Genomic DNA, 11,972 nt, shown 5'->3' on the forward strand with positions numbered 1-11,972 from the left:
CTCAGATGGTCAGGAGCCCAATTCTACTCCCAGAATAACAGGATCGGTACCAAACTAGCAGCCAAACTATCTCCTAGAGCCCGATCCCTAGCTTTCCCTAAAATACGCACCCTGATAGGAGATTTAAGGCAAAACCCACAATGCCTCATGGAATCTTTCCATGAATTCTTCACAGATCTGTACAAGGATAAGAAACCTAGCACATAACCTCACCTTGATGGCTTCTTCAACTCCATATCCCTCTCAAAATTGTCAGCGAAACATTCTGACCTTCTGGACAAACCGATAACTGAAATGGAAGTCATGGAGGTGATAAAAAATCCTAAACAAAACTCAGCTCCGTGACTTGATGGCTTTTTGGCCTGCTACTATAAAAAATGTACTACTACGCTAGTTCCCTATATGGTCAGATTCTTTAACTCGCTAAGGTCGGGATCTGCCCTGGATAAAGCCCTAAATTTAGCATATATCTCAGTATTACTCAAACCTGGTAAGGATCCGAGCGTAATTAGCAATTGCCGCCCGATCTCTTTAATTAAGGACCTAAATATTTTGACAAAAATATTAGCTAATAGACTATCATCCTGTATCGCTAAATATGTCCATAAGGACCAGGTGGGCTTTATCCCGGGGAGACGGGGACCTGACCAGATAAGAAGGGCCATAGACATGATCTCACTACTCAACTCAACAGTAAAAATTTGAAGTGTCTGTGAAAGTTATTTCAAGAATGTTTTTTTTTTCCTACATAGTTACATAGTTGGTAAGGTTAAAAAAAGACACCCGTTTATCCAGTTTTGTCTGAAGGCATGTATGTGTGTGTTTTATGCCACTACTATTTTCCACATCTCTGTACATTGTGCTTTTACATTTCTAAAAGTGGTTTTGATACACTCTCTGGGAGTTCCACTTCCCTACCGCTCTAACAGTTAGCCCTGGTTCACATTAATGCGATCTGTCATGCATTTTGACACATCCTTCCTGAGGATTAGTGACCAGAATTGGATGGCATAAGATATGGCCAAACCAGAGTTTTGTAAAGTGGTATTAAAGTGGTAGAGTTTTGTAAAATGGTAGAATTATAGTTTTATCTCTTGAGGAAATACCCTTTTTAAAACACGATAATAGTCTGCTTGTCTTCCTTTTCTCGGCATGGCTTTGCATGCTATTGCTGAGTCTGTGATCTACTAGGATCCCCAGATCCTTTTCCATCCTAGATTTTCCCAGAGGTTCTATTCCTAGAGAGTAACTTGCATTCATATTTTTATCTCCATAGATGATTACTTTACATTTTTTAATATTAAACGTCATCTGCCATATAGCTGCCCTCCCCTCTATATTACAGTAATAGGAAACCCTTTGTGCCTTACATGTCCTACCAGCATGTAATATACTATCAAACTTGTTGCTATAGTTCACATACAATTGTTGTTTTACCCATTTGTAAATAATTTTCCACATGGTCACATGATCAAAATCCCCCCAAAGTCGCTAACACTGAGACGCTGGTAGGTGTGTACTTTCCCTGATAATACACAGCTTCTGGAAGTGACTAAAAATATGTATACTGTGCTTTCTATGTAAGGGAGGAGAGGCACACACTTACATCTCTCCGTCCCCCCTGCAAGCCGTAGTGTGTCTAGGTGAATGAGAGGAGCTGTTTTGGACCCTCATTCAGCAGAAATCATCTGACATGCATATGTCACAGGACAAGAAGGGAGATGCGGGTCCGACAACGGTATAAGGAAGTATGATTCAGCAGCTATATTATAATGTTGTCAGCCAGAGAGAGGAAATGTTCCAGAGAGGGGCAGAATGGAGGAGAAAAGGTCAGTAGGAGTGACAAACACAAGAATAAATAATACATAAGATGATTCATTGGCTCATAGAAACAAATGTGAATATATAAGATTTTGACTGGAATTCCACTTTAATTAAGTCTTCTTGTAAAGTTGCTATTTCCTGTTGTGAAGTTGTTGCCCTGCTTTTTTTATCATTAGCATACACTGAGATTGAACTATAAATTCAACCTCTATATTGTTCATGAACAAGTTAAACAGAATTGTTCCTAGGACCAATGCCCTTTTCCACAAAATAATGAAATATTATGTTGGCAATCCTTTAAATAAGATGATTCATTTTAAGCTTTTCCTTTGAGTAAGCATGTTCACAGTGTTAAACTAATAGCACTGTACATGTCAGCATGTACTTGCCCTAATTTTGCACCCAACTTCAGCCTTCCCAGACCACCACCAGCCTCTGAAATGTGGCACAGACATTCTCTTTAAACATTCTCTTCACACCCGTGGGCCTTTGAAATTGCGCTACTTCAGTGCAATGTCAATGCCGAACATCAGAGCGATTTTCACTGCCGATTTCATTGCTCATACAACAGAAATCTATGCAAGTTGCAATGAAATTGGCAAAAAGTAGTGCAGGAACCTTTTTCAAAGTCGCTGCGACATAAGTTACAGCTATTTGAACGGTTCCATTGCTGACAATGAGGTGCGACGTGTCATGCAATTTGGAACTGTCGCATGTGAATGGGGACTTACTGTGTGAAAGATTTATTATTAGCAGTATATTTATTATTATTGATCGTTACACTGCTTTGGTTTATGACACTGTGCTGCCTGATTTTTATACAGTATGGCAAAAGCAGAAGAAATACTTCCCAGCTATAGTTCCTTACCTAGGCGTCAAGCTGAGCATCACAACTAGATTATTAAAATGAATATTAAGTCAGTTTAGTAAGTAAGTATTCTGAACTCCTTTGGTAAATCAGCCTCAGTGTATTTCTGTAGTGGAAAGGAGGGGAGTGATATCACATTTTGCAACAATGTAACTGCATTGTGTGTTAATAACAGTGTCTGGAGCTTAGGTGAAAAACGAATTTTTTATATATATATATATATATATATATATATATATATATATATATATATACACACACACACATACACAGTTGTGTTCTGTATAAATAGGAGCAATGGCAGGTATTTCTGAGGCCTGCCAACAAGTCCAACAGTGTGCACTGCACTAAAAAACAGCAAGGAGTACATTGGGAGAGTGTTGGAGGCCAAAGCCAATGATGCTCTGCTTCTGTGTCCAGTGCCTGCCTATAGAGACCAAGCAGAAATGTTCAAATTGTGATTGTGTGGTACCATAGGACGTTATTTGTGGTCATCTATATTTATCTAAACCTGACTATGGAAAATTACTATAAGGACATCATATGATGTGTATTTGAAATCTCCTCACATAAAGGAGTCATATACTAATAACTTATTTATTTATGACTGCTAAGTGTAAATGCTGTAAAAGATGTTATGCAAGATTTTCATTTTTCAATTTAAAATCAAGGTCATTAAATTACATTAAATTATAGTACAATACCTTATACTGAAAGCTCCAGAAGTTATCCTTCCCAAATAATAAACTTTATACTTTACAAATCATATTATAAATATTCTGGGTAAAAATAACACAACTGTAAACAATGCATTGATTTGAATAAAGTTTATTGATTAAAGAATAAAGTTAGAGGTAAGAGTTTTGTGGCACATGGAAATGTAAGAAATCATTGATTTGATTTTATATAATTTATATAATTTTGTATTTTTTGTTCATGCTGTTCTATTTTCTATGTTTGAAGTCCAAAATGCACCTAGAAAATAAATTTAAATTAGCCATATCAATAAACAACTAAATATAATGAATTCAGTACTGCAGCATTAAGAATATTTTATGTGTATCTCTTATCTGCACATACGAATATGACAAGAATAATATATGGATTTAGAGATGTGACTCTGGGAAGTGTTTTATCAGTAATTAGATTAAATTCAATGCATTTAAAAGTGGAGGTCTTGTTAATAATATACAGTAATATGAATAATGAGAAAGAACCGCTTAGTCCTATAACACTGCATCTATTCATATGAGATAATATTGAAATATTTGCTCCTCTGGCAATTCATGAATTTTGAATCCAAAACCCTCTTCATCATCAATCTCCTAAAACTTGGTGCACTGTTATGTTATGATTCCATTGCAATAAATACCTTCTCAGAAAAGACAGTGGAGGCTGTACATCAAAGTATTGAACTGACAATTTAGCTCGGTTCTCCAGCCTACAGACCTAGTAAGTGACGGAGTCATTGTCCATGGGACCATTAACATCGAACCACTTTGCCGACATATATCGGCGTGAGCCAGTCAGCAAGTGGTTAAAAAAAAAAAGTGTCCCGGGATGTCCATTCATCTTCGATCACAGCGTCCGACGGACCGAAAAAAAAAAAATGAAAAACTCTGCCGTCATGGGAGGCGTCCCGCCAACTGCAGGCTTTTTGCATCGACAGTGATGTAAATGAGTGACCCCTTCCCCTCTGACGTTACTTGACATCACATGATGTCAGAGGGGGGCTGGCGCACCCACTTACGTCACCAGGTGGCCCAGCCCTCAGCTATATAACAACTGTCAAACCAAAAAGTCTGAAGTAGGCGGGAGCCTCCCATCAAGGCAGAGTTTTTCCATTTTTACTTCTCGGGTCATCGGACGCTGTGATCCAAGCTGAATGGACATCGCGGGACAGTTTTTTTTTCATTCTTTAATAAAGGACTTGTCCCAACCTGTCTACTGTCATTTTTTTACCATTTTGACACTTTTTTGGTGATTGTGTAGTGGTATAATGTAACCAATACCCATTCACATGGGGGGGCGGGATCTGGGGGTCTGGGGCATTTTTCATGTTTGTGTCCAGACTTTAGCGGTGTTCGCACAAATTTTTTGCCTGTTCGCAAGTTCTGGTGCGAACCAAACCTGGGGGGGTGCTTTGGATGGGGGTTGCTTGGCTGATCCCTATTAATGAGCTTCTAACTTCAGCTTGTTCAATTAAGCTTTGAAAAAATGGAAGCTGATTGGTTTCTATGAATTGCACCAGATTTTGCACTCTCCAGTTTTAGTAAATCTAGTTTGTAGAAATAAAGAACACTTTTTGTCAATCGGTGCTGCTTCAAATAAACTGCTCTCTTGCAAAGTGTCAGCAACGGGCTCTAATACAACAAGCAATGATCTAGGAACAACTATTTTTGCAGTAATAGTTGCTACTTTTAATTAATGCAGAGTTCAAAAAGATGTGTACGTTTATTAAACAGAGATAATGTATCTCTTTTTAATTCTCAGCAGTTCTCAGAGAAAAATCTTCTCCTCTGGCACGCTGTTTATGAAGCTAGATTTCTATGATATTACTGAGATATCTATGTGATTATAGAGCAGCTGAGTTTAAAAAGTGAAACCAAAGTTAAAAAGATGGTGTATTTATACATTCTTTATTTTGTCCCATTTTTATTGCACATTTTGGCATTTATGTGCATTTTGCCGTTTTTACCATGCTGTATTTTTTTAACAGGCATCTGGCGTGGATTTTTTTATTGTGCATTTTGCCGCTTTTCTAAACACACATTTTGGCACGTTAACGTACATTGTGGCACAGGTTATTTTAACACGCACTTTAGTGTGGTGTGTAACGCACATTTTGGTGCTTATTTTAGCGCGTATTTTGGCACTTTTGTTAACGTGCATTTTAATTTGGTTTTTATGCATATTTTGGCAAACAGCACATTTGCTAGCCACTTTTGGGGTGCCATTAACAACTAATGGCACCACAAGCATAACATGCATTTTTCAGGTAAAAAAATAGTCAAAATACATGTTACAAAAGCACCAAAATGCACATAAAAATGTACTAAAATGCTCAAAAAAGGTCCAAAAATCTAAATTTAACATTTTTTGGGGATGGAGCATTGTGCGTTTTTTCAATGCGAATTTTGGCATGTTGGTAGCGCATTTGTCAAATGACAAAATGTGCAGCAAAATGCATGTTTGCTAACTGCATTTGGGGTGCCATTAATAATGAATGGCATTCAAAAGTGCATTGCGTAATTTTGACACAATTTTAGCGCAATTTGGAATTGCACAGTTCTGCCAACAATTCTCCATTGCTCAGATGGGAGTGGGTCCTAAAAGACATTATAACTATACTGTGCGTGTAAACGATATATATATATATACATATATATATATATACACACACACACACACACACACTGTATATATAAAACACATAAACCTATATAACACACAAAATATCAGTCGCATAGACATCCTGATCCCAGCGCTCATAGAAAAAAAGGGGTCATGCACATTCAGCTGCTGTTATAAATAAATCAAATCGTATACAGTATGCAAAAAGGATATAAAATCATTCTAGCATTAACAGTGCTCTCTCAGTACTAAACCAGTGTTAATTTAGTCGACTAAAACCGACTAAAACATTTTAGTCGACTAACTTAATACCATTTTAGTTGACTAAAATAGGACTAAAACTAAAACAATCGAGATGACTAAAATACGACTAAAACAAAAAAGCCATTTTAGTCAAAAGACTAAAATGGGACTAAAACTGAAATGCCATTTTAGTCAAAAGACTAAGAATAAAACTAAATTGAAATTTGATGTTAAAATTAACACTGGTCTGTAGTACATGTTCATACCTCAAAATTATAAATAATAACATATTGGATTTTTCACTCCAGCAGTATATAATGAGTTTGGAAATTGTAGAGAAATGCTTAAAAAATGCATTACAATTTCACTACACCCATTAGATTTTAGATTAATAAAATTAGTTTTAGTCAACTAAAATGATTTTGGTTGACTAAAATGTACTGGAGATTTAGCCAACTAAATACGACTAAAACTAAAACAATTGCAGAAGACTAAAATGGGACTAAAACTAAAATGCCATTTTCGTCCTAATACTAAGACTAAAACTAAATCGAAATTTACTGCCAAAATTAACACTGTACTAAACCCACTGTGTGCCATAAAACATAAAGTTCCAAAATATAAGAGGTATTCTGTGTAGCTACCAAAGGGTGAAGGTAGGCACACGGTGCAAAAATAAAGTTCAGTTTGCATAGATCAAAATATGTTGTAGCATGCATCAAAGGTGATAATAAGATAGATTAAATATTTAAACTTCCATCACCACCAACAACGTGTGAAATCCTCTCCGACTGGTAATAAACTCACCCCGAGCTTGAATAAATTGCAACTTGTATCTCCAATATTCTTGATAGACCAATGGTAACTTATATCTCCAAACTCCTTAATAGACCAGTAATCAGTCACAATGAAGAATCCACATCAAAACACAAATAACATGGAAAGAAGAGGAACATCTACATAATTCTGTTTCTGATTTATTTCCAACTTCCCCCAAAATAAAATATGCTTACAAGATAACAAATCCAAAGACGCATTGAATCAATGAACGATGTTACTGTTGTGCAAACAGCCTGTAATCTCTCACCGATACCTGGAGATCCTGACTGTGGTGATGCCTGGGATGAGATACAAGCTGTTGACACTTCAAAAGAGCCGCGTGGTCATGCATTAAAGCGTTTCATCATCACATCTTCATCAGAGGGTGCCCTCTGATGAAGACGTGGCGACACAGTGCGTTTAGTGCTGAGAGAGCGCTGTTGATGCTAGAATGATTTTATAACCTTTTTGTATATTGTAAACATAAACATATATAGCTATTATTTATATCAATCTTTAAGCACACTGCTGCTGATATTAGGAAGAAAGAAGCCTTCTTTCACACATCACAGCAGCTTCTCATGCAGATTCTCCAGCTCTGGAGCTGTCGAATCTGGGACGGAGATATTTTACAGATGGCCAGTGAGATCTTCATATCTCACCTTCAAAAAACAGTCATCTCAATGACAGAAGGGTGTGTCCTGTGATGAGAAGTGAAGAACATGTTCTCCACTCCTCATCTCAGCTTCGTAAACTGGTACACCTGAGAGATGAGCTGTGATCATCAGGATCTCTGCTTTTCTCCGTTTCATAAACAGACACCTATGTCAGCTTTTAGCCATAAAACAACCAGCTCAGGACAGCCCATGGTGGTATACTGTACTATGCATGTGAGTACTGGGTGGAGAGAGAAAATACTCTGTCACTTTAAATAAAAAGTTGTTTGAACAAAGTTAGACCCCTTTCACACTGAAGCGCTGCAAAAACTGCTGATAAAACGGCGGTCATTTTTGCAGTTCTTTTGCGGTGCCTTTGAGGTGCTAGTGGCAGGGCCGGCGTAACCATTAGGCAGAACAGGCAGCAGCCTAGGGCGGCAGGATAGGAGGGGCGGTAAAATCATTGCTGACAAAGGGACTCTGCACTGCTCCCTGCTATTACACACCCGCAGCACCAAGCAGATTGACGCTCTATTGCGGGATGCAGGGTGACAAGCCAGAGGATGAGCCGGGCAGTGTTAAGAATAAACAAGCACAGGCGGAGTCTGTGTGGACAGCTGTGGGAGGAGCGTCTTCTCCCCCAGGCACCATAACTTGTAGTGTGGTGATGGAGAGCAGCTATACCTCTATCTCCGGCCCTTCACAGCCTCTGGCATCCTGTCATAGTCACACAGTGAGAGCGGGAAAAGCCAGCTTACACAGGAGTCGGGCTGTGTCCTGTCTCCACTGTCATCCTAACCCCGCCCTCACTCTGCTGCTTCTCCAATCCGATACACCGCCTCCCATTTGTGCCTGCCCAACCCCGCCCACACTCCATCCACATGCATGCCATGCACTTGCTCTGTGCTGGAGAGGAGGTCTGTGAACAGCTGAGCGGCACTTTTCAAACAATAGATTCCACAGCCCTGAGGGACACCAGACTGAATGGGGGAGACATAATTGGTGAGTGTGACATCCATCCCCAGAACAACCCCCCTTCTCTGTTCCCACCACTTTGTGCTCTGCACCTACTTCCCCCCTCCCCCTTTATTTTTCTCTCTCTACCCTTCCCCTCCTCTTTTCCTTACACCTCTCTTCCTCCTCCTCTCCCTCATTCTCTCCCCCTCTCCCCCACTAGACTAGGGCCTGGCCTGTCCATATACCACTCTGTTCATATACCACCTTGTCCATATACACCACCCTGTCCATATACACCACCCTGTCCATATACACCACCCTGTCCATATATACCACCCTGTTCATATACCACCCTGTCCACATACCACCCTGTTCATATAACACCCTTTTCATATACCACCCTGTCTATATACCACCTTGTCTATATACCACCCTGTCCACATACCACCCTGTCCACATACCACCCTGTCTATATACCACCCTGTCCACATACCACCCTGTCTATATACCACCCTGTCCACATACCACCCTGTTTATATACCACCCTGTCTATATACCACCCTGTTCATATACCACCCTGTCTACATACCACCCTGTCCATATACCACCCTGTCCACATACCACCCTGTCTATATACCACCCTGTCCATAAACCACCCTGTCTATATACCACCCTGTTCATATACCACCCTGTCCATATACCACCCTGTCTACATACCACCCTGTCTATACACCACCCTGTCAACATACCACTCTGTCTACATACCACTTTGTTCATATACCACCCTGTCCATATACCACCCCGTCCATATACCACCCTGTCCATATACCAACCTGTCCATATACCACCCTGTCTATATACCACCCTGTCCATATACCACCCTGTCTGTCTATATACCACCCTCTCCATATACCACCCCGTCCATATACCACCCTGTCCATACACCACCCTGTCCATATACACCACCCTGTACATATACACCACCCTGTCTATATACCACCCTGGCCTGTCCATATACCACCCTGTCTATGTACCACCCTGTCTATATACCACCCTGTCTATATACTACCCTAGCCTGTCCATATACTATCCTAGCCTGTCTTTATACTACCCTAGCCTGTCTATACACCTGTGGCTGGTGTGAGGAAGCGAGCTGGTGTCGCCACTATTTGTCTTCAGGCCAGGTCCAGAGGCGCAGGTGCTGGCCTGCGGACCACGGCTGAAAAAATAGTGGCAAGGCACCGCAAAAATCTCCACCCAGCCACCTCCACTGTATACATGGGCAGGGAAAAGTGGGTGAAGTCAGGGGCAGAGCCAAGGGGAGGGAGCGGCAAAATGAGGTTTCGCCTAGGGTGTCAAAAATCCTTGCACCAGCCCTTGCTAGCGGTCTGCTTTTTTAAGGTCACGTGACAATGTGACCTTAAAGAAATATGAAAAAAGAGCCATTTTTTGGAAGTGCTGCCTATTCATTTCAATGGGCAAGAGCGTTTTTGAGGCGATACTTAAAGCGCTCCAAACATGCCCCAAAGATGCTGCTTGCAGGACTTTTTTCACCGCCCCGCAAGCATACCACCCCAGTGTAAAAGCACTCACTGAAATTAATGGGAGCCAGTTTCCAGGCTCTTTTCACGCGCTATTTTATAGCGCAAAAGCGCCTGAAAACCACCTCAGTGGGAAAGGGGTCTTAAAGCGTTGCTAACTGCATACAAATACCAGTAACATTTCACATTTATTGATGGAATCTGAGGGTAAGGATTCATTAAAATAAAGTTTTAAACCTTGTCATGTTCTGATATTGGAACCTTTGTTAAAGGGAACTTATGGCTCCAATACTTACCTCTGCTCTAATGTTGTCCAGGAACTCCCTCACCAGCATTGACATCTTCACCTGGTCTTCTACAAGGTTTGTCATCTTCATTCACGTGATTGGCTGGGCCAGGATGATGTAATTCCCACACACATGCACAGGAATAAATTATTTTCAGCACTTAGGAATGCTGTGGAATTACACTGAGCTGTGCATTCAAAGGACGTTTGTGAGCAGGCAGGTATGAATGTTTTATAGAAGAAGAGACATAGTGGTTGATTTACTAAAGGCAAATCTACTTTGCACCACAAGTGCACTTGGAAGTGCAGACGCTTTAGATCTGAGGGGAACATCTGAAATGAGGTGAAGCTCTGCTGATTTTATCATCCAATCATGTACAAGCAAAAATGCTGTTTTTTATTTTCCTTGCATGTCCCCCTCAGATCTACAGTGACTGCACTTCCAAGTGCATTTGTAGTGCAAAGTGGATTTGCCTTTAGTAAATAAACCCCCATAGTGGGGGAGATTTAGTAAAACTGCTGTACACAGAATCTGGTGCAGCTGTGCGTAGTAACCAATCAGTTTCTAGGTTTTATTGTCAAAGCTTAAAGAGTAACTCCACTTTTGTTGAAGAAAAAAACATTCCCCTCTGGGTGATCTATGTACATTGCAGGGATTTTAACAAACTTTGTTGCAGATTCCTACCTTTTGTTGTTTTGCGGAAATTGCTGTTGGTTCATGTGCATAGTGGATCTGTATGGAAGCAGTTTTATAAATATCAATCAGCTGCAGCACCCGCAGGGCTCTAATGATGAAGGCTGCATTGCTTGCACCCCTTTAAGCCCCTTTCACACGACTGGCCCGTTAGGATCCGCCTGTCCATTTTTTCAGGCGGAACCGAGCAGGCCACCCATTGACTTCTATGGGCAGGCGGATGTCAGCGAAGATGTGTCCGCTGACATCTGCCTGCCATCCGATCCGACAAAATCCACTTAAAACAGATGAATGGCAGTACGTTCGTCATCCATCCAGCAGATCGGATGAAAATGAACAGGCTGTCTGTTTTCATCCGATCTCCCCTAGAGAACAGCAGGGCTCTGACAGGTCCTTCCCTGCACAGTGAGCGGAGACGGACCTGTCACCCCCCTTCTCAGCGGTGATCAATGAAGCGATCCCCCGCTGAGCTACCGAAGTCCGACCAGCGGATCTGCCCCATGTGAAAGGCTGCATTGCTTGCACCCCTTTAAGCCCCTTTCACACGACTGGCCCGTTAGGATCCGCCTGTCCATTTTTTCAGGCGGAACCGAGCAGGCCACCCATTGACTTCTATGGGCAGGCGGATGTCAGCGAAGATGTGTCCGCTGACATCTGCCTGCCATCCGATCCGACAAAATCCACTTAAAACAGATGAATGGCAGTACGTTCGTCATCCATCCAGCAGATC

The 11,972-nt window shown here is 40.9% G+C and overlaps 1 protein-coding gene across 3 annotated transcripts in view; it reads right to left on the reverse strand.

Annotated features, from left to right (window-relative positions):
• Positions 1–3,530: 3,530 nt before the first annotated feature.
• Positions 3,531–11,972, reverse strand: part of LOC141103572 (uncharacterized) — a 64,952-nt gene continuing 56,510 nt past the window's right edge. For 2 of the 3 annotated variants that reach the window (XM_073593313.1, XM_073593312.1), the window contains one exon: positions 3,533–3,667. The gene's annotated coding sequence lies outside the window, so the exon portion shown is untranslated. Of the gene's footprint in view, positions 3,668–11,972 lie in introns of all 3 variants that reach the window. The other variant, XM_073593314.1, reaches the window with a different exon arrangement.

The sequence above is a fragment of the Aquarana catesbeiana genome, linkage group LG07 (assembly GCF_042186555.1).
Source record: "Aquarana catesbeiana isolate 2022-GZ linkage group LG07, ASM4218655v1, whole genome shotgun sequence".
NCBI lineage: Eukaryota > Metazoa > Chordata > Amphibia > Anura > Ranidae > Aquarana > Aquarana catesbeiana.